At 43.3% G+C, this 21,419-nt stretch overlaps 16 non-coding genes and 9 pseudogenes across 16 annotated transcripts; all 25 read right to left on the bottom strand.

Annotated features, from left to right (window-relative positions):
- Positions 1-56: 56 nt before the first annotated feature.
- On the bottom strand, positions 57-175 carry LOC142515489 (5S ribosomal RNA). Its single transcript, XR_012811333.1, has one exon. It is a non-coding gene; the product is annotated as a 5S ribosomal RNA (ribosomal RNA).
- A 684-nt stretch (positions 176-859) lies between these two features.
- On the bottom strand, positions 860-984 carry LOC142511694 (5S ribosomal RNA; annotated as a pseudogene).
- A 1,025-nt stretch (positions 985-2,009) lies between these two features.
- On the bottom strand, positions 2,010-2,127 carry LOC142511986 (5S ribosomal RNA; annotated as a pseudogene).
- Positions 2,128-2,812: 685 nt separating this feature from the next.
- On the bottom strand, positions 2,813-2,931 carry LOC142511192 (5S ribosomal RNA; annotated as a pseudogene).
- Positions 2,932-3,608: 677 nt separating this feature from the next.
- LOC142516894 (5S ribosomal RNA) lies at positions 3,609-3,727 on the bottom strand. The gene has a single exon (XR_012812665.1). It is a non-coding gene; the product is annotated as a 5S ribosomal RNA (ribosomal RNA).
- Positions 3,728-4,409: 682 nt separating this feature from the next.
- Positions 4,410-4,527, bottom strand: LOC142509699 (5S ribosomal RNA). The gene has a single exon (XR_012807860.1). It is a non-coding gene; the product is annotated as a 5S ribosomal RNA (ribosomal RNA).
- A 673-nt stretch (positions 4,528-5,200) lies between these two features.
- LOC142514179 (5S ribosomal RNA) lies at positions 5,201-5,319 on the bottom strand. Its single transcript, XR_012810086.1, has one exon. It is a non-coding gene; the product is annotated as a 5S ribosomal RNA (ribosomal RNA).
- Positions 5,320-5,953: 634 nt separating this feature from the next.
- On the bottom strand, positions 5,954-6,071 carry LOC142510807 (5S ribosomal RNA; annotated as a pseudogene).
- Positions 6,072-7,324: 1,253 nt separating this feature from the next.
- LOC142511005 (5S ribosomal RNA) lies at positions 7,325-7,442 on the bottom strand (annotated as a pseudogene).
- A 683-nt stretch (positions 7,443-8,125) lies between these two features.
- Positions 8,126-8,245, bottom strand: LOC142510416 (5S ribosomal RNA). The gene has a single exon (XR_012808527.1). It is a non-coding gene; the product is annotated as a 5S ribosomal RNA (ribosomal RNA).
- Positions 8,246-8,929: 684 nt separating this feature from the next.
- Positions 8,930-9,048, bottom strand: LOC142511380 (5S ribosomal RNA; annotated as a pseudogene).
- Positions 9,049-9,725: 677 nt separating this feature from the next.
- Positions 9,726-9,843, bottom strand: LOC142511018 (5S ribosomal RNA; annotated as a pseudogene).
- A 686-nt stretch (positions 9,844-10,529) lies between these two features.
- On the bottom strand, positions 10,530-10,648 carry LOC142514178 (5S ribosomal RNA). The gene has a single exon (XR_012810085.1). It is a non-coding gene; the product is annotated as a 5S ribosomal RNA (ribosomal RNA).
- Positions 10,649-11,331: 683 nt separating this feature from the next.
- Positions 11,332-11,449, bottom strand: LOC142508495 (5S ribosomal RNA). Its single transcript, XR_012806706.1, has one exon. It is a non-coding gene; the product is annotated as a 5S ribosomal RNA (ribosomal RNA).
- Positions 11,450-12,129: 680 nt separating this feature from the next.
- LOC142513648 (5S ribosomal RNA) lies at positions 12,130-12,248 on the bottom strand. The gene has a single exon (XR_012809584.1). It is a non-coding gene; the product is annotated as a 5S ribosomal RNA (ribosomal RNA).
- A 683-nt stretch (positions 12,249-12,931) lies between these two features.
- On the bottom strand, positions 12,932-13,049 carry LOC142507866 (5S ribosomal RNA). Its single transcript, XR_012806107.1, has one exon. It is a non-coding gene; the product is annotated as a 5S ribosomal RNA (ribosomal RNA).
- Positions 13,050-14,203: 1,154 nt separating this feature from the next.
- LOC142508890 (5S ribosomal RNA) lies at positions 14,204-14,322 on the bottom strand. Its single transcript, XR_012807088.1, has one exon. It is a non-coding gene; the product is annotated as a 5S ribosomal RNA (ribosomal RNA).
- Positions 14,323-15,005: 683 nt separating this feature from the next.
- On the bottom strand, positions 15,006-15,125 carry LOC142510415 (5S ribosomal RNA). The gene has a single exon (XR_012808526.1). It is a non-coding gene; the product is annotated as a 5S ribosomal RNA (ribosomal RNA).
- Positions 15,126-15,808: 683 nt separating this feature from the next.
- On the bottom strand, positions 15,809-15,927 carry LOC142511075 (5S ribosomal RNA; annotated as a pseudogene).
- A 683-nt stretch (positions 15,928-16,610) lies between these two features.
- LOC142508899 (5S ribosomal RNA) lies at positions 16,611-16,729 on the bottom strand. Its single transcript, XR_012807097.1, has one exon. It is a non-coding gene; the product is annotated as a 5S ribosomal RNA (ribosomal RNA).
- Positions 16,730-17,409: 680 nt separating this feature from the next.
- Positions 17,410-17,527, bottom strand: LOC142514825 (5S ribosomal RNA). The gene has a single exon (XR_012810702.1). It is a non-coding gene; the product is annotated as a 5S ribosomal RNA (ribosomal RNA).
- Positions 17,528-18,781: 1,254 nt separating this feature from the next.
- LOC142511177 (5S ribosomal RNA) lies at positions 18,782-18,899 on the bottom strand (annotated as a pseudogene).
- Positions 18,900-19,580: 681 nt separating this feature from the next.
- Positions 19,581-19,699, bottom strand: LOC142517416 (5S ribosomal RNA). Its single transcript, XR_012813163.1, has one exon. It is a non-coding gene; the product is annotated as a 5S ribosomal RNA (ribosomal RNA).
- Positions 19,700-20,382: 683 nt separating this feature from the next.
- On the bottom strand, positions 20,383-20,505 carry LOC142508645 (5S ribosomal RNA). The gene has a single exon (XR_012806851.1). It is a non-coding gene; the product is annotated as a 5S ribosomal RNA (ribosomal RNA).
- A 683-nt stretch (positions 20,506-21,188) lies between these two features.
- LOC142516253 (5S ribosomal RNA) lies at positions 21,189-21,306 on the bottom strand. The gene has a single exon (XR_012812056.1). It is a non-coding gene; the product is annotated as a 5S ribosomal RNA (ribosomal RNA).
- Between the last annotated feature and the right edge of the window lie 113 nt (positions 21,307-21,419).

Here is a 21,419-nt window from a genome sequence, read left to right as displayed (position 1 = left end):
GATTTGAGCCAAAAATCGTCTGTCAACAAGTAATCAAAAATAGAAAAACACGAAAAGAGGTGCAACACGAGGACTTCTCAGGGGGTCACCCATTCTAGTACTGCTCTCGCCCAAGCACGCTTAACTTCGGAGTTCTCATGGGATCCGGTGCATTATTGCTGGTATGATCACACCCGACATTTAGTGGGATGTTTATTCTTATATCCCTCGAGTACGTGTGGCGCAGGCGGCGATGGACAACACGCGGAACTGCTCTCGTCCAATCAGAACCATGAAGTTAAGCGTTCTGGCGTGATGGCAGAGCTAGGATGGGTGACCTCCCTGGGAAAATCCTCGTGTCGCGACCGTGTACGTAAATTATAGCTAAAACAGTCGAAATAATTGTTTTTAATGAGTTAACCGTCTCCGGAGTAATCTGCGTCATACCCTTCCGCACAGAACCGGCTCACGACAAAAAAAATCGCTAATGTTCCAAGAAAATATAAAAAAAATAAGATGAAAAAAAGAGCGAATGTAAAGCTATTATTATGCTTGGGATACGATAAAATGGAACCGGAATCGAATTTCGGACTTCCTAAACGGATTTCTCGAGGAAAAACGGAAGCTTAACCGAAGCGGAAAGTCGCAAATTAGAGGGTCTTAGAGAAGGAATTCGGCTAAAATCTCGCCAGCTCATTGCGAAGTAATGAGACTCGTTCGTTTTCCCGTTTACAATCAAATTAGGCAACAATTTTGTCCAAATCCGGCATTGCTCGAGCTACGTTGATTTCACATGTTTTATCTGGTCACGATCGAGATTCGGATGATTTGTGCCGAAAATCGTCTGTCAACAAGTAATCAAAAATAGAAAAACACGAAAAGGGTGCAACACGAGGACTTCCCAGGGGGTCGGGGTCACTCATCCTAGTACTGGTCTCGCCCAAGAACGCTTAACATTGGAGTTCAGATGGGATCCGTTGCTTTAGTGCTGGTATGATCGCACCCGACATTGAGTGGGATGTTAATTCTTATATCCCTCGAGTACGTGTGGCGCAGGCGGCGATGGACAACACGCGGCACTGCTCTCGCCCAATCAGAACCATGAAGTTAAGCGTTCTGTCGCGATGGCAGAGTTAGGATGGGTGACCTCCCTGGGAAGTCCTAGTGTCGCGACCGTTTACGTAAATTATGGATAAAACAGTCGAAATAATTTCTTTTAATGAGTTAACCGTCTCCGGAGTAATCTTTGTCATACCCTTCTACACAGAACCGGCTCACGACAACAAAAATCGCTAAATGTTCCCAGAAAATAGAAAAAAAAATAAGAAGAAGAAAATAGCAAATGTAAAGCTATTATTATGCCTGGGATACGATAAAATGGAAACGAAATCAAATTTCGGACTTCCTAAACGGATTTCTCGAGGAAACGGAAGCTTAAAAGAAGCGGAAAATCGCAAATTAGAGGGTCTTGGAGAAGGAATTCGGCTAAAATCTCGCCCGCTCATTGCGGAGTAATGAGTCTCGTTCGTTTGCCCGTTTACAATCAAATTAGGATACAATTTTGTCCAAAACCTGTAGTGCCCGAGCTACGTTGATTTCACATGTCTTATCTGGTCCCGATCGAGATTCAGATGATTTGAGCCGAAAATCGTCTGTCAACAAGTAATCAAAAATAGAAAAACACGAAAAGGGATGCATTAGTGCTGGTATTATCGCACCCGACATTGAGTGGGATGTTTATTCTTATATCCCTCGAGTACGTGTGGCGTAGGCGGCGATGGACAACACGCGTCACTGCTGCTCTCGCCCAATCAGAACCATGAAGTTAAGCGTTCTGACGCGATGGCCGAGCTAGGATGGGTGACCTCCCTGGGTAGTCCTCGTGTCGCGACCGTTAACGTAAATTATGGATAAAACAGTCGAAATAATTGTTTTTAATGAGTTAACCGTCTCCGGAGTAATCTGCGTCATACCCTTCCGTACAGAACCGGCTCACGAATACAAAAATCAAAAATAGAAAAACACGAAAAGTGGTGCGACACGAGGACTTCCCAAGGGGTCACAATCCTAGTACTGCTCTCGCTCAAGAACGCTTAACTTCGGTGTTCTGATGGGATCCGGTGCATTAGTGCTGCTATTATCGCACCTGACATTGAGTGGGATGTTTATTCTTATATCCCTCGAGTACGTGTGGCGCGGGCGGCGATGGACAACACGCGGCACTGCTCTTGCCCAATCAGAACCATGAAGTTAAGCATTCTGGCGCGATGGCAGAGCTAGGATGGGTGACCTCCCTGAGAAGTCCTCGTATCGCGACCGTTTACGTAAATTGTGCCAAAAACAGTCGAAATAATTATTTTTAACGAGTTAACCGTCTCCAGAGTAATGTGCATCATACCCTTCCGCACAGAACCGGCTCACGACAACAAAAATCGCTAAATGTTCACAGAAAATAGAAAAAAAAAATAAGAAGAAGAAAATAGCGAATGTATAGTTATTATTATGCCTAGGATACGATAAAATGGAAGCGGAATCGAATTTTGGACTTCCTAAACGGATTTCTTGCGGATACGGAAGCTTAACAGAAGCGGAAAATCGCAAATTAGAGGGTCTTATGGAAGGAATTCGGTTAAAATCTCGCCAGCTCATTGCGGAGTAATGAGTCTCGTTCGTTTGCCCGTTTACAATCAAATTAGCCTACAATTTTGTCCAAATCCGGCAGTGCCCGAGCTACTTTCATTTCACATGTCTTATCTGGTCCCGATCGAGATTCAGATGATTCGAGCCAAAAATCGTCTGTCAACAAGTAATCAAAAATAGAAAAACACGAAAAAGGGTGCAACACGTGGACGGACCAGGGGGTCACCCATCCTATTATTGCTCTCGCCCAAGCACGCTTAACTTCGTAGTTCTGCTGGGATCCGGAGCATTAGTGCTGGTATGATCGCACCCGACCTTGAGTGGGATGTTTATTCTTATATCCCTCGAGTACGTGTGGCGCGGGCGGCGATGGACAACACGCGGCACTGCTCTCGCCAAATCAGAACCATGAAGTTAAGCGTTCTGGCAGAGCTAGAATGGGTGACTTCCCTAGAAATTCCTCGTGTCGCGACCGTTAACGTAAATTATGGCTAAACTAGTCGAAATAATTGTTTTTAATGAGTTAACTGCCTCAAGAGTAATTTGCGTCATACCCTTCCGCACAGAACCGGCTCACGACAACAAAAATCGCTAAATGTTCCCAGAAAATAGAAAAAAAAAATAAGAAGAAGAAAATAGCGAATGTAAAGCTATTATTATGACAGGGATACGATAAAATGGAACCGCAATCGAATTTCAAACTTCCTAAGCGGATTTCTCGATGAAACGGAAGCTTAACAGAAGCGGAAAATCGCAAATTAGAGGGTTTTAGAGAAGGAATTCGGCTAAAATCTCGCCACCTCATTGCGGAGTAATGAGTCTCGTTCGTTTGCCCGTTTACAATCAAATTAGCCTACAATTTTGTCCAAATCCAGCAGTGCCCGAGCTACGTTGATTTCACATGTCATATATGGTCCCGATCGAGATTCAGATGATTTGAGCCAAAAATCGTCTGTCAAAAAATAATCAAAAATAGTAAAACACGAAAAGGGGTGCAACACGAGGACTTCCTAGGGGGTCACCCATCCTAGTACTGCTCTCGCCCAAACACGCTTAACGTCGGAGTTCTGATGAGATCCGGTGCATTAGTGCTGGTTTGATAGCACCCGACATTGAGTGGGATGTTTATTCTTATATCCCACGAGTACGTGTGGCGCGGGTGACGATGGACAAAACGCGGCACTGCTCTCGCCCAATAAGAACCATGAAGTTAAGCGTTCTGGCGCGATGGCAGAGCTAGGATGGGTGACCTCCCTGAGAAGTCATCGTGTCGCGACCGTTTACGTAAATTATATTAAAAACAGTCTAAATAATCGTTTTTAATGAGTTAACCGTTTCCGGAGTAATCTGTGTCATAACCTTCCGCACAGAACCGGCTCACGACAATAAAAATCGCAAAATGTTCCCAGAAAATAGAAAAAAAATAAGAAGAAGAAAATAGCGAATGTAAAGCTATTATTATGCTTGGGATACGATAAAATGGAACCGTAATCAAATTTCGGACTTCCTAAACGGATTTCTCGAGGAAACAGAAGCTTAAGAAAAGCGGAAAATCGCAAATTAGAGGGTCTTAGCGAAGGAATTCGACTAAAATCTCGCCAGCTCATTGCGGAGTAATGAGTCTCGTTCGTTTGCCCGTTTACAATAAAATTAGCCTACAATTTTGTCCAAATCCGACAGTGCCCGAGCTACGTTAATTTTACATCACTTATCTGGCCCCGATCGAGATTCAGATGATTTGAGCCGAGAATCGTCTGTCAACAAATAATCAAAAATAGAAAAACTGAAAAGGGGTGCAACACGAGGACTTCCCAGGGGGTCACCCATCCTAGTACTACTCTCCCCAAGCACGTTTAACTTCGGAGTTATGATGGTATCAGGTGCATTAGTGCTGTTATGATCGCACCCGACATTGAGTGGGATGTTTATTGTTATATCCCTCGAGTACGTGTGGCGCGGGCGGCGATGGACAACACGCGGCACTGCTCTCGCCCAATCAGAACCATGAAGTTAAGCTTTCTGGCGCGATGGCAGAGCTAGGACGGGTGACATCCCTAGGAAGTCCTCGTGTCGCGACCGTTTTCGTAAATTATGGATAAAACAGTCGAAATAATTGTTTTTAACGAGTTAACCGTTTCCGGAGTAATCGGCATCATACCCTTCCGCACAGAACCGGCTTACGACAAAAAAAATCTCTAAATGTTCCCAGAAAATAGAAAAAAAAATAAGAAGAAGTAAATAGCGAATGTAAGGCTATTATTATGCCTGGGATACGATAAAATGGATCCAAAATCGAATTTCGGACTTCCTAAGCGGATTTCTCGAGGAAACAGAAGCGGAAAATCGCAAATTAGAGGGTCTTAGAAAAATAATTCGGCTAAAATATCGCAAGCTAATCGCGGAGTAATGAGTTTCGTTCGTTTGCCCGTTTACAATCAAATTAAGCTACAATTTTGTCCAAATCCGGCAGTGCCCGAGCTACGTTGATTTCACATGTCTTATCTGGTTCCGATCGAGATTCAGATGATTTGAGCCGAAAATCGTCTGTCAACAAGTAATCAAAGATAGAAAAACACAAAAAGGGTTGCAACACGAGGACTTCCAAGAGGGTCACCCATCCCAGTACTGCTCTCGCCCAAGCACGCTTAACTTCGGAGTTCTGATGGGATCCGGTGCATTAGTGCTGGTATGATCGCACTCGACATTGAGTGGGATGTTTATTTTTATATCACTCGAGTACGTGTGGCGCGGGCGCCGATGGACAACACGCGGCACTGCTCTCGCTTAATCAGAACCATGAAGTTAAGCGTTCTGGCTTGATGGCAGAGCTAAGATGGGTGACCTACTTGGGAAGTCCTCGTGTCGCGAATGTTTACGTAAATTATAGCTAAAACAGTAGAAATAATTGTTTTTAGTGAGTAAACCGTCTCCTGAGTAATCTACGTCATACCCTTCCGCACATAACCGGCTCACTACAACAAAAATCGCTAAATGTTCCCAGTAAATAGAAAAAAAATAAGAAGAAGAAAATAGCGAATGTAAAGCTATTATTATGCCTGGGATACGATAAAATTGAACCGGAATCGAATTTCGGACTTCCTAAGCGTATTTCTCGAGGAAACGAAAGCTTAACAAATCTTGCCAGCACATTGCGGGGTAATGAGTCTCCTTCGTTTGCCCGTTTACAATCAAATTAGCATACAATTTTTTCCAAATCCGGCAGTTCCCGAGATATGTTGATTTCACATGTCTTATCTGGTCCCGATCGAGATTCAGATGATTTGAGACGAAAATCGTCTGTCAACAAGTAATCAAAAATAGAAAAACAGGAAAAAGGGTGCAAGACGTGGACTACCCAGGGGTCACCCATCCTAGTACTGCTATCGCCGAAGCACGCTTAACTTCGAAGTTCTGATGGGATCCGGTGCATTAGTGCTGGTATGATCGCACCCGACATTGAGTGGGATGTTTATTTTTATATCCCTCGAGTACGTGTGGTGCGGGCGGCGATGGACAACACGCGGCACTGCTCTCGCTCAATCAGAACAAGGAAGTTAAGCGTTCTGGCGCGATGGAAGAGCTAGGATGGGTGACCTCCATGGGAAGTCCTCGTGTCGCGACCGTTTACGTAAATTATAGCGAAAAAAGTCGAAATAATTGTTTATAATGAGTTAACCGTCTCCGGAGTAATCTGCGTCATACCCTTCCGCACAGAACCAGCTCACGACAACAAAAATCGCTAAATGTTCCATAAAATAGAAAAAAAATAAGAAGAAAATAGCTAATGTAAAGCTATTATTATGCCTGGGATACGATAAAATTGAACCGAAATCGAATTTCGGACTTCCTAAACGGATTTCTCGAGGAAACGGAAGCTTAACAGAAGCGAAAAATCGCATATTAGAGGGTCTTAGAGAAGGAATTCGGCTAAAATCTCGCCAGCTCATTGCGGAGTAAAGAGTCTCTTTCGTTTGCCCGTTTACAATCAAATTAGGCTACAATTTTGTCCAAATCCGGCAGTGCCCGAGCTACGTTGATTTCACATGAATTATCTGGTCCCGATCGAGATTCAGATGATTTGAACTGAAAATCGTCTGTCAACAAGTAATCAAAACCATGAAGTTAATCGTTCTGGGGCGATGGCAGAGCTAGGATGGGTGACCTCCCTGGGAAGTCCTCGTGTCGCGACCGTTTACGTAAATTATAGATAAAACAGTCGAAATAATTGTTTTTAATGAGTTAACCATCTCCGGAGTAATCTACGTCATGCCCTTCCGCACAGAACCGGCTCACGAAAACAAAACTCGCTAAATGTTCCCAGAAAATAGAAAAAAAAAATTAGAAGAAGAAAATAGCGAATGTAAAGCTATTATTATGCTTGGGATACGATAAAATGGAACCGGAATCAAATTTCGGACTTCCTAAATGGATTTTTCGAGGAAACGGAAGCTTAACAGAAGCGGAAAATCGTAAATTAGAGGGATTTAGAGAAAAAATTCGGCTAAAATCTTGCCAGCTCATTGCGGTGTAATGAGTCTCGTTCGTTTGCCCGTTTACAATCAAATTAGCCTACAATTTTGTCCAAATCCGGCAGTGCCCGAGCTACGTTGATTTCACTTGTCTTATCTGGTCCTGATCGAGATTCAGATGATTTGAGCCGAAAATCGTCTGTCAACAAGTAATCAAAAATAGAAAAACACGAAAAGGGGTGCAAAACGTGGACTTCCAAGGGGTCACCCATCCTAGTACAGCTCTCGACCAAGCACACTTAACTTCAAATTTCTGATGGGATCCGGTGCATTAGTGCTGGTATGATCACACCCGACAATGAGTGGGATGTTTATTCTTATATCTCTCGAGAACGTGTAGAGCGGGCGGCGATGGACAACACGAGGCACAGCTCTCGCCCAATCAGAACCATGAAGTTAAGCGTTCTGGCGCGATGGCAGAGCTAGGATGGGTGACCTCTCTGAGAAGTCCTCGTGTCGCGACCGTTTACGTAAATTATGGATAAAACAGTCAAAATAATTGTTTTTAATGAGTTAACCATCTCCGGCGTAATCTACGTCATACCCTTCCACACAGAACCGGCTCATGACAACAAAAATCTTTAAATGTTCCCAGAAAATAGAAAAAAATTAAGAAGGAGAAAATAGCGAATGTAAAGCTATTTTTTTGCCTGGGATACGATAAAATGGAACCGGAATCCAATTTCGAACTTCCTAAGCGGATTTCTCGAGGAAACGGAAGCTTAACAGAAGCGGAAAATCGCAAATTAGAGGGTCTTAGAGAAGGAATTCGGCTAAAATCTCGCCAGATCATTGCGGATTAATGAGTCTCGTTTGTTTGCCCGTTTACAATCAAATTAGGCTACAATTTTGTCCAAATCCGGCAGTGCCCGAGCTACGTTGATTTTACATGTCTTATCTGGTCCCGATCGAGATTCAAATGATTTGAGACGAAAATCGTCTGTCAACAAGTAATCAAAAATAGAAAAACACGAAAAGGGGTGCAACACGAGGACTTCCCAGGGGGTCACCCATCTTAGTAGCTGCTCTCTCCCAATCACGCTTAACTTCGTAGTTCTGATGGGATCCGGTGCATTAGTGCTGGTATGATCGCACCCGACATTGAGTGGGATGTTTATTCTTATATTCCTCGCGTACATGTGGAGCGGGCGGCGATGGACAACACGCGGCACTGCTCTCGCCTAATCAGAACCATGAAGTTAAGCGTTCTGGCGCGATGGCAGAGCTAGGATGGTTGACCTCCCTGGGAAGTTCTCGTGTCGCGATCGTTTACGTAAATTATGGATAAAACATTCGAAATAAATCTTTTTAATGAGTTAACCGTCTCCGGAGTAATCTACGTCATACCCTTTCGCACAGAACCGGCTCACTACAACAAAAATTGCTAAATGTTCCCAGAAAATAGAAAAAAAAATAAGAAGAAAAAAATAGCGAATGTAAAGCTATTATTATGCCTGGGATACGATAAAATGGAACCGAAATCGAATTTCGGACTTCCTAATCGGATTTCTCGATGAAACAGAATCTTAAAAGAAGCGGAAAATCGTAAATTAGAGGGTCTTAGAGAAGAAATTAGGCTAAAATCTCGCCAGCTCATTGCGGAGTAATGAGTCTCGTTCGTTTGCCTGTTTACAATCAAATTAGCATACAATTTTGTCCAAATCCGGCAGTGCCCGAGCTACTTTCATTTCACATGTCTTATCTGGTCCCGATCGAGATTCAGATGATTCGAGCCAAAAATCGTCTGTCAACAAGTAATCAAAAATAGAAAAATACGAAAAAGGGTGCAACACGTGGACTTCCAAGGGGGTCACCCATCCTATTATTGCTCTCGCCAAAGCACGCTTAACTTCGTAGTTCTGCTGGGATCCGGAGCATTAGTGCTGGTATGATCGCACCCGACCTTGAGTGGGATGTTTATTCTTATATCCCTCGAGTACGTGTGGCGCGGGCGGCGATGGACAACACGCGGCACTGCTCTCGCCAAATCAGAACCATGAAGTGAAGCGTTCTGGCAGAGCTAGGATGGGTGACTTCCCTAGAAATTCCTCGTGTCGCGACCGTTAACGTAAATTATGGCTAAACTAGTCGAAATAATTGTTTTTAATGAGTTAACTGCCTCAGGAGTAATTTGCGTCATAACCTTCCGCACAGAACCGGCTCACGACAACAAAAATCGCTAAATGTTCCCAGAAAATAGAAAAAAAATAATAAGAAGAAAATAGCGAATGTAAAGCTATTATTATGACAGGGATACGATAAAATGGAACCGCAATCGAATTTCAAACTTCCTAAGCAGATTTCTCGAGGAAAAACGGAAGCTTAACCGAAGCGGAAAGTCGCAAATTAGAGGGTCTTAGAGAAGGAATTCGGCTAAAATCTCGCCACCTCATTGCGGAGTAATGAGTCTCGTTCGTTTGCCCGTTTACAATCAAATTAGCCTACAATTTTGTCCAAATCCAGCAGTGCCCGAGCTACGTTGATTTCACATGTCATATATGGTCCCGATCGAGATTCAGATGATATGAGCCAAAAATCGTCTGTCAACAAATAATCAAAAATAGAAAAACATGAAAAGGGGTGCAAGACGAGGACTTCCCAGGGGGTCACCCATCCTAGTACTACTCTCCCCAAGCACGTTTAACTTCGGAGTTCTGATGGGATCAGCTGCATTAGTGCTGTTATGATCGCACCCGACATTGAGTGGGATGTTTATTGTTATATCCCTCGAGTACGTGTGGCGCGGGCGGCGATGGAAAACACGCGGCACTGCTCTCGCCCAATCAGAACCATGAAGTTAAGCGTTCTGGCGCGATGGCAGAGCTAGGGACGGGTGACATCCCTAGGAAGTCCTCGTGTCGCGACCGTTTTCGTAAATTATGGATAAAACAGTCGAAATAATTGTTTTTAACGAGTTAACCGTTTCCGGAGTAATCGGCATCATACCCTTCCGCACAGAAGCGGCTTACGACAAAAAAAATCGCTAAATGTTCCCAGAAAATAGAAAAAAAAAATAAGAAGAAGTAAATAGAGAATGTAAGGCTATTATTATGCCTGGGATACGATAAAATGGATCCAAAATCGAATTTCGGACTTCCTAAGCGGATTTCTAGAGGAAACAGAAGCTTAACAGAAGCGGAAAATCGCAAATTAGAGGGTCTTAGAAAAATAATTCGGCTAAAATATCGCAAGCTAATCGCGGAGTAATGAGTTTCGTTCGTTTGCCCGTTTACAATCAAATTAAGCTACAATTTTGTCCAAATCCGGCAGTGCCCGAGCTACGTTGATTTCACATGTCTTATCTGGTTCCGATCGAGATTCAGATGATTTGAGCCGAAAATCGTCTGTCAACAAGTAATCAAAGATAGAAAAACACAAAAAGGGTTGCAACACGAGGACTTCCAAGAGGGTCACCCATCCCAGTACTGCTCTCGCCCAAGCACGCTTAACTTCGGAGTTCTGATGGGATCCGGTGCATTAGTGCTGGTATGATCGCACTCGACATTGAGTGGGATGTTTATTTTTATATCACTCGAGTACGTGTGGCGCGGGCGCCGATGGACAACACGCGGCACTGCTCTCGCTTAATCAGAACCATGAAGTTAAGCGTTCTGGCTTGATGGCAGAGCTAAGATGGGTGACCTACTTGGGAAGTCCTCGTGTCGCGAATGTTTACGTAAATTATAGCTAAAACAGTTGAAATAATTGTTTTTAGTGAGTAAACCGTCTCCTGAGTAATCTACGTCATACCCTTCCGCACATAACCGGCTCACTACAACAAAAATCGCTAAATGTTCCCAGTAAATAGAAAAAAAATAAGAAGAAGAAAATAGCGAATGTAAAGCTATTATTATGCCTGGGATACGATAAAATTGAACCGGAATCGAATTTCGGACTTCCTAAGCGTATTTTTTGAGGAAACGAAAGCTTAACAAAAGCGAAAAATCGCAAATTAGAGGGTCTTAGAGAAGGAATTCGGCTAAAATCTTGCCAGCTCATTGCGGGGTAATGAGTCTCCTTCGTTTGCCCGTTTACAATCAAATTAGCATACAATTTTGTCCAAATCCGGCAGTTCCCGAGATATGTTGATTTCACATGTCTTATCTGGTCCCGATCGAGATTCAAATGATTTGAGCCGAAAATCGTCTGTCAACAAGTAATCAAAAATAGAAAAACACGAAAAAGGGTGCAAAACGTGGACTACCCAGGGGTCACCCATCCTACTACTGCTATCGCCCAAGCACGCTTAACTTCGAAGTTCTGATGGGATCCGGTGCATTAGTGCTGGTATGATCGCACCCGACATTGAGTGGGATGTTTATTCTTATATCCCTCGAGTACGTGTGGCGCGGGCGGCGATGGACAACACGCGGCACTGCTCTCGCTCAATCAGAACCAGGAAGTTAAGCGTTCTGGCGCGATGGAAGAGCTAGGATGGGTGACCTCCATGGGAAGTCCTCGTGTCGCGACCGTTTACGTAAATTATAGCGAAAAAAGTCGAAATAATTGTTTTTAATGAGTTAACCGTCTCCGGAGTAATCTGCGTCATACCCTTCCGCACAGAACCAACTCATGACAACAAAAATCGCTAAATATTCCCATAAAATAGAAAAAAAATAAGAAGAAAATAGCTAATGTAAAGCTATTATTATGCCTGGGATACGATAAAATTGAACCGAAATCGAATTTCGGACTTCCTAAACGGATTTCTCGAGGAAACGGAAGCTTAACAGAAGCAAAAAATCGCATATTAGAGGGTCTTAGAGAAGGAATTCGGCTAAAATCTCGCCAGCTCATTGCGGAGTAAAGAGTCTCGTTCGTTTGCCCGTTTACAAACAAATTAGGCTACAATTTTGTCCAAATCCGGCAGTGCCCGAGCTACGTTGATTTCACATGTCTTATCTGGTTCCGATCGAGATTCAGATGATTTGAGCCGAAAATCGTCTGTCAACAAGTAATCAAAGATAGAAAAACACAAAAAGGGTTGCAACACGAGGACTTCCAAGAAGGTCACCCATCCTAGTACTGCTCTCGCCCAAGCACGCTTAACTTCGGAGTTCTGATGGGATCCGGTACATTAGTGCTGGTATGATCGCACCCGACATTGAGTGGGATGTTTATTTTTATATCGCTCGAGTACGTGTGGCGCGGGCGCCGATGGACAACACGCGGCACTGCTCTCGCTTAATCAGAACCATGAAGTTAAGCGTTCTGGCTTGATGGCAGAGCTAAGATGGGTGACCTACTTGGGAAGTCCTCGTGTCGCGAATGTTTACGTAAATTATAGCTAAAACAGTTGAAATAATTGTTTTTAGTGAGTAAACCGTCTCCTGAGTAATCTACGTCATACCCTTCCGCACATAACCGGCTCACTACAACAAAAATCGCTAAATGTTCCCAGTAAATAGAAAAAAAATAAGAAGAAGAAAATAGCGAATGTAAAGCTATTATTATGCCTGGGATACGATAAAATTGAACCGGAATCGAATTTCGGACTTCCTAAGCGTATTTCTCGAGGAAACGAAAGCTTAACAAAAGCGAGAAATCGCAAATTAGAGGGTCTTAGTGAAGGAATTCGGCTAAAATCTTGCCAGCTCATTGCGGGGTAATGAGTCTCCTTCGTTTGCCCGTTTACAAACAAATTAGCATACAATTTTGTCCAAATCCGGCAGTTCCCGAGATATGTTGATTTCACATGTCTTATCTGGTCCCGATCGAGATTCAGATGATTTGAGCCGAAAATCGTCTGTCAACAAGTAATCAAAAATAGAAAAACACGAAAAAGGGTGCAAAACGTGGACTACCCAGGGGTCACCCATCCTAGTACTTCTATCGCCCTAGCACGCTTAACTTCGAAGTTCTGATGGGATCCGGTGCATTAGTGCTGGTATGATCGCACCCGACATTGAGTGGGATGTTTATTCTTATATCCCTCGAGTACGTGTGGTGAGGGCGGCGACGTGTCGCGACCGTTTACGTAAATTATAGCGAAAAAAGTCGAAATAATTGTTTTTAATTAGTTAACCGTCTCCGGAGTAATCTGCGTCATACCCTTCCGCACAGAACCAGCTCACGACAACAAAAATCGCTAAATGTTCCCATAAAATAGAAAAAAAATAAGAAGAAAATAGCTAATGTAAAGCTATTATTATGCCTGGGATACGATAAAATTGAACCGAAATTGAATTTCGGACTTCCTAAACGGATTTCTCGAGGAAACGGAAGCTTAACAGAAGCGAAAAATCGCATATTAGAGGGTCTTAGAGAAGGAATTCGGCTAAAATCTCGCCAGCTCATTGCGGAGTAAAGAGTCTCGTTCGTTTGCCCGTTTACAATCAAATTAGGCTACAATTTTGTCCAAATCCGGCAGTGCCCGAGCTACGTTGATTTCACATGACTTATCTGGTCCCGATCGAGATTCAGATGATTTGAACTTAAAATCGTCTGTCAACAAGTAATCAGAACCATGAAGTTAAGCGTTCTGGGGCGATGGCAGAGCTAGGATGGGTGACCTCCCTGGGAAGTCCTCGTGTCGCGACCGTTTACGTAAATTATGGATAAAACAGTCGAAATAATTGTTTTTAATGAGTTAACCATCTCCGGAGTAATCTACGTCATGCCCTTCCGCACAGAACCGGCTCAGGAAAACAAAACTCGCTAAATGTTCCCAGAAAATAGAAAAAAAAAATTAGAAGAAGAAAATAGCGAATGTAAAGCTATTATTATGCTTGGGATACGATAAAATGGAACCGGAATAAAATTTCGGACTTCCTAAACGGATTTTTCGAGGAAACGGAAGCTTAACAGAAGCGGAAAATCGTAAATTAGAGGGATTTAGAGAAAAAATTCGGCTAAAATCTTGCCAGCTCATTGCGGTGTAATGAGTCTCGTTCGTTTGCCCGTTTACAATCAAATTAGCCTACAATTTTGTCCAAATCCGCCAGTGCCCGAGCTACGTTGATTTCACTTGTCTTATCTGGTCCTGATCGAGATTCAGATGATTTGAGCCGAAAATCGTCTGTCAACAAGTAATCAAAAATAGAGAAACACGAAAAGGGGTGCAAAACGTGGACTTCCAAGGGGGTCACCCATCCTAGTACTGCTCTCGACCAAGCACACTTAACTTCAAATTTCTGATGGGATCCGGTGCATTAGTGCTGGTATGATCACACCCGACAATGAGTGGGATGTTTATTCTTATATCTCTCGAGAACGTGTAGAGCGGGCGGCGATGGACAACACGAGGCACAGCTCTCGCCCAATCAGAACCATGAAGTTAAGCGTTCTGGCGCGATGGCAGAGCTAGGATGGGTGACCTCCCTGAGAAGTCCTCGTGTCGCGACCGTTTACGTAAATTATGGATAAAACAGTCAAAATAATTGTTTTTAATGAGTTAACCATCTCCGGCGTAATCTACTTCATACCCTTCCACACAGAACCGGCTCATGACAACAAAAATCGTTAAATGTTCCCAGAAAATAGAAAAAAAATTAAGAAGGAGAAAATAGCGAATGTAAAGCTATTATTTTGCCTGGGATACGATAAATGGAACCGGAATCCAATTTCGAACTTCCTAAGCGGATTTCTAGAGGAAACGGAAGCTTAACAGAAGCGGAAAATCGCAAATTAGAGGGTCTTAGAGAAGGAATTCGGCTAAAATCTCGCCAGATCATTGCGGATTAATGAGTCTCATTTGTTTGCCCGTTTACAAACAAATTAGGCTACAATTTTGTCCAAATCCGGCAGTGCCCGAGCTACGTTGATTTCACATGTCTTATGTGGTCCCGATCGAGATTCAAATGATTTGAGACGAAAATCGTCTGTCTACAAGTAATCAAATATAGAAAAACACGAAAAGGGGTGCAACACGAGGACTTCCCAGGGGGTCACCCATCTTAGTAGCTGCTCTCTCCCAATCACGCTTAACTTCGTAGTTCTGATGGGATCCGGTGCATTAGTGCTGGTATGATCGCACCCGACATAGAGTGGGATGTTTATTCTTATATTCCTCGCGTACATGTGGAGCGGGCGGCGATGGACAACACGCGGCACTGCTCTCGCCTAATCAGAACCATGAAGTTAAGCGTTCTGACGCGATGGCAGAGCTAGGATGGTTGACCTCCCTGGGAAGTCCTCGTGTCGCGATCGTTTACGTAAATTATGGATAAAACATTCGAAATAAATCTTTTTAATGAGTTAACCGTCTCCGGAGTAATCTACGTCATACCCTTCCGCACAGAACCGGCTCACAACAACAAAAATTGCTAAATGTTCCCAGAAAATAGAAAAAAAATAAGAAGAAAAAAATAATGAATGTAAAGCTATTATTATGCCTGGGATACGATAAAATGGAACCGGAATCGAATTTCGGACTTCCTAATCGGATTTCTCGATGAAACAGAATCTTAAAAGAAGCGGAAAATCGTAAATTAGAGGGTCTTAGAGAAGGAATTAGGCTAAAATCTCGCCAGCTCATTGCGGAGTAATGAGTCTCGTTCGTTTGCCTGTTTACAATCAAATTAGGCTACAATTTTGTCCAAATTCGGCAGTGCCCGAGCTCTGTTGATTTCACATGTCTTATCTGGTCCCGATCGAGATTTTGATGATTTGAGCCGAAAATCGCCTGTCAACAAATAGTCAAAAATAGAAAATCACGAAAAAGGGTGCAACAAGAGGGCTTCCCAGGGGGTCACCCATCCTAGTATTGCTCTCGACCAAACACGCTTAACTTCGGAGTTCTCAAGGGATCCGATGCATTAGTGCTGGTATGATCGCATCCAACATTGAGAGGGATGTTTATTCTTATATCCCTATAGTACATGTGGAGCGGGCGGCAAGACAACACGTGGCACAGCACTCGTCTAACCAAAACCATGAAGTTAAGCGTTCTCGCGCGATGGCAGAGCTATTTTGGGTGACCTCCTTGGGAAGTCCTCGTGTAGCGACCGTTTACGTGAATTATGGATAAAACAGTCGAAATAATTGTTTTTAATGAGATAACCGTCTCTGAAGTAATCTACGTCATACTCTTCCGCACAGAACCGGCTCACGACAACAAAAATCGCTAAATGTTCCCAGAAAATAGAAAATAAAATAAGAAGAAGAAAATAGAGAATGTAAAGCTATTATTATGCCTGTGATACGAAAAAATTGAACCGGGATCGGATTTCGGACTTCCTAAACGGATTTCTCGAGGAAACGGAAGCTTAACAGAAGCGGAAAATCGCAAATTAGAGGGTCTTAGCGAAGATATTCGGCTAAAATCTCGCCAGCTCATTGGGGAGTAACGAGTCTCTTTCGTTTGCCCGTTTACAATCAAATTAGGCTACAATTTTGTCCAAATCCGGCAGTGCCCGGAGCTACGTTGATTTCACATGCCTTATCTGGTCTCGATCGAGATTCAGATGATTTGAGCCAAAAATCGCTTTTCAACAAATAATCAAAAATAAAAAAACACGAAAAGGGGTGCAACACGAGGACTTCCCTGGGGGTCACCCATCATAGTACTGCTCTCGCCCAAGCACGCTTAACTTCATAGTTCTGATGAGATCCGATGCATTAGTTCTGGTATAATCGCACCCGACATTGAGTGGGATGTTTATTCTTATATCCCTCGAGTACGTGTGGAGGGGCGGCGATTGACAACATGCGGCACTGCTCTCGCCCAATCAGAACCATGAGGTTAAGCGTTCTGGCTCTATGACAGAGCTAGGATGGGTGATCTCCCTAGGAAGTTCTCCTATCGCGACCGTTTACGTAAATTATAGCTAAAACAGTCGAAATAATTGTTTTTAATGAGTTAACTGTCTCCGGAGTAATCTGCGTCATACCCTTCCGCACATAACCGGCTCACGACAACAAAAATCGCTAAATGTTCCAAGAAAATAGAAAAAAATAAGAAGAAAAAAATAGCGAATGTAAAGCTATTATTATGCCTGGGATACGATAAAATTGAACCGAGATCGAATTTCGTACTTCCTAAACGGATATCTCGAGGAAACGGAAGCTTAATAGAAGTGGAAAATCGCAAATCAGAGGGTCTTAGAGAAGGAATTCGGCTAAAATCTCGCCAGCTCATTGCGGAGTAGCAAGTCTCCTTCGTTTGCCTGTTTACAATCAAATTAGGCTACAATTTTGTCCAAATCCGGCAGTGCCCGAGCTACGTTGATTTCACATGTCTTATCTGGTTCCGATCGAGATTCAGATGATTTGAGCCGAAAATCGTCTGTCAACAAGTAATCAAAATAGAAAAACACGAAAAGGGGTGCAACATGAGGACTTCCAGGGGGTCACCCATCCTAGTACTGCTCTCGCCCAAGCACGCTTAACTTCGGAGTTCTGATGGGATCCGGTGTATTAGTGCTGGTATGATCGCACCCGACATTGAGTGGGATGTTTATTCTTATAACCCTCGAGTACGTGTGGAGCGGGCGGCGATGGACAACATGCGGCACCCCTCTCGCCCAATCAGAACCATGAAGTTAAGCGTTCTGGCGCGATGGCAGAGCTAGGATGGGTGACCTCCCTGGGAAGTCCTCGTGTCACGACCATTTACGTAAATTATGGATAAAACAGTCGAAATAATTGTTTTTAATGTGTTAATCGTCTCTGGAGTAATCTACGTCATACCCTTCCGCACAGAACCGGCTCACGAATACAAAAATCTCTAAATTTTCCCAGAAAATAGAAAAAAAAAAAGAAGAAGAAAATAGCGAATGTAAAGCTATTATTATGCCTGGGATACGATAAAATGGAACCGGAATCGAATTTCGAACTTCCTAAGCGGATTTCTCGAGGAAACGGAAGCTAAACAGAAGCGGAAAATTGCAAATTAGAGGGTCTTAGAGAAGGAATTCGGCTAAAATCTCGCCAGCTCATTGCGGAGTAATGAGTCTCGTTCGTTTGCCCGTTTACAATCAAATTAGGCTACAATTTTGTCCAAATCCGGCAGTGCACGACCTACGTTGATTTCACATGTCTTATCTGGTCCCGATCGAGATTCAAATGATTTGAGCCTAAAATCGTCCGTCAACAAGTAATCAAAACCATGAAGTTAAGCGTTCTAACGCGATGGCAGAGTTAGGATGGGTGACCTCCCTGGGAAGTCCTCGTGTCGCGACCGTTTACGTAAATTATAGCTAAAACAGTCGAAATAATTGTTTTTAATGAGGTAACCGTCTCCGGAGTAATCTGCGTCATACCTTTCCGCCCAAAACCGGCTCACGACAACAAAAATCGCTAAATGTTCCCAGAAAATAGAAAAAAAAAAGAAGAAGAAAATGATGAATGTAAAGCTATTATTATTTTCCTGGGATACGATAAAAGGAATCGGAATCAAATTTCGGACTTCCTAAACGGATTTTTCGAGGAAAAGGAAGCTTAACAGAAGCGGAAAATCGTAAATTAGAGGGTCTTAAAGAAGAAATTCGGCTAAAATCTTGTCAGCTTATTGCGTGGGAACGAGTCTCGTTCGTTTGCCCGTTTACAATCAAATTAGCCTACAATTTTGCCCAAATCCGGCAGTACCCAAGCTACGTTGATTTCACATGTCCTATCTGGTCCTGATCGAGATTCAGATGATTTGAGCCCAAAATCGTCTGTCAACAAGTAATCAAAATTAGAAAAACACGAAAAGGGTGCAAAACGTGGACATCCCAGGGGGTCAACCATCCTAGTACTGCTCTCGCCCAAGCACGATTACTTCGGAGTTCTGATGGGATCCGGCGCATTAGTGCTGGTATGATCGCACATGACATTGAGTGGGATGTTTATTCTTATATCCCTCGAGTACGTGTGGAGCGGGCGGCGATGGACAACATGAGGCACTGCTCTCGCCCAATCAGAACTATGAAGTTAACGTTCTGGCGCGATGGCAGAGCTAGGATGGGTGACCTCCCTGAGAAGTCCTCGTGTCGCGATCATTTACGTAAATTATGGATAAAACAGTCAAAATAATTGTTTTTAATGAGTTAACCAGCTCCGGAGTAATCTACGTCATGCCCTTCCGCACAAAACCGGCTCACGACAACAAAAATCGCTAAATGTTCCCAGAAAATAGGAAAAAAAAAGAAGAAGAAAATAGCGAATGTAAAGTTATTATTATGCTTGGGATTCGATAAAATAGAACCGGAATCGAATTTCGAACTTCCTAATTTGATTTCTCGAGGAAACGGAAGCTTAAACGAAGCAGAAAATCGCAAATTAGAGGATCTTAGAGAAGGAATTCGGCTAAAATCTCGCTAGCTCATTGCGGAGTAATGAGACTCGTTCCTTTGCCCGTTTACAATCAAATTAGGCTACAATTTTGTCCAAATCCGCTAGTGCCCGAGCTACGTTGATTTCACATGTCTTGTCTGGTCCCGATCGAGATTCAGATGATTTGAGGCGAAAGTCGTCTATCAACAAGTAATCAAAAATAGAAAAACACGAAAAGGGGTGCAACACGAGGACTTCGCAGGGGGTCACCCATCCTATTACTGCTCTCGTCCAAGCACGCTGTACTTCGGAGTTCTGATGGGATCCGGTGCATTAGTGCTGGTATGATCGCACCCGACATTGAGTGGGATGTTTATTCTTATATCCCTTGAGTACGTGTGGAGCGGGCGACGATGGACAACATGCGGCACTGCTCTCGCCCAATCAAAACCATGAAGTTAAGCGTTCTGGCGCGACGGTAGAGCTAGGATGGGTGACCTCCCTGGGAAGTCCTTGTGTCGCGATCGTTTACGTAAATTATGGCTAAAACAGTAGAAATAATTGTTTTTAATGAGTTAACCATCTCCGGAGTAATCTGCATCATACCCTTCCGCACAGAACCGGCTCACGACAACAAAAATCATTAAATGTTCCCTGAAAATAGAAAAAAATAATAATAATAAGAAAATAGCGAATGTAACTCTATTATTTTGCCTGAGATACGATAAAATGAAAACGGAAATGAATTTTGGACTTCGTAAGCGTATATATCGAGGAAACAGAAGCTTAACAGAAGCGGAAAATCGCAAATTAGAGGGTCTTAGAGAAGAAATTCGGCTAAAATCTCGCCAGCTCATAGCGGAGTAATGAGTCTCGTTCGTTTGCCCGTTTAAATCTAATTAGGCTACAATTTTGTCCAAATCCGGCAGTGCCTGAGCTACGTTGATTCACATGTCTTATCTGGTCACGATCGAGATTCAGATGATTTGAGCCGAAAATCGTCTGTCAACGAGTAATAAAAAATAGAAAAACATGAAAAGGGGTGCCACACGAGGACTTCCCAAGGGGTCCATCACCCATTCTAGTACTGCTCTCGCCCAAGCACGCTTAACTTCAGAGTTCTGATGGAATCCGGTGCATTAGTGCTGGTATGATCGCACCCGAAATTGAGTGGGATGTTGATTCTTATATTCCTCGCGTACGTGTGGAGCGGGCGACGATGGACAACACGCTACACTGCTCTCGCCCAATCAGAACCATGAAGTTAAGCGTTCTGGCGCGATGGCAGAGCTAGGATGGGTGACCTCCCTGGGAAGTCCTCGTGTCGCGATCGTTTACGTAAATTATGGATAAAACATTCGAAATAATTGTTTTTAATGAGTTAACCGTCTCCGGAGTAATCTGTGTCATACTCCTCGCACAGAACCGGCTCACGACAACAAAAATCGCTATATGTTCAAAGAAAATAGAAAAATAATTAAGAAGAATAAAATAGCGAATGTAAAGCTATTATTATTCCTGGGATACGATAAAATGGAACCGGAATCGAATTTCGAATTTCCTATGCGATTTTCTCGAGGAAACGGAAGTTTAACAGAAGCGAAAAATCGCAAATTAAAGGGTCTTAGAGAAGGAATTCGGCTAAAATCTTTCCAACTCATTGCGGAGTAATGAGTCTCGTTCGTTTGCCCGTTTACAATCAAATTAGGCTACAATTTTGTCCAAATCCGGCAGTGCCCGAGCTACGTTGATTTCACATGTCTTATCTGGTCCCGATCGAGATTCAGATTATTTGAGACGAAAATCGTCTGTCAACAAGTAATCAAAAATAGAAAAACAAGAAAAGGGGTGCAACACGAGGACTATCCAGGGGTCACCCATCCTAGTACTGCTCTCGCCCAAGCACGCTTTACTTCGGAGTTCTGATGGGATCCGGTGCGTTAGTGCTGGTATGATCGCACCCGACATTGAGTGGGATGCTTATTCTTATATCCCTCGAGTACGTGTGGAGCGGGCGATGATGGACAACACGCGGCACTGCTCTCGCCCAATCAGAACCATGAAGTTAAGAATTCT

The sequence above is a fragment of the Primulina tabacum genome, chromosome 10 (assembly GCF_025594145.1).
Source record: "Primulina tabacum isolate GXHZ01 chromosome 10, ASM2559414v2, whole genome shotgun sequence".
Taxonomy (NCBI): domain Eukaryota; kingdom Viridiplantae; phylum Streptophyta; class Magnoliopsida; order Lamiales; family Gesneriaceae; genus Primulina; species Primulina tabacum.
The sequence above is the reverse complement of the archived record's forward strand: the minus strand, read 5'-3'. Positions and strand labels throughout refer to the sequence as shown.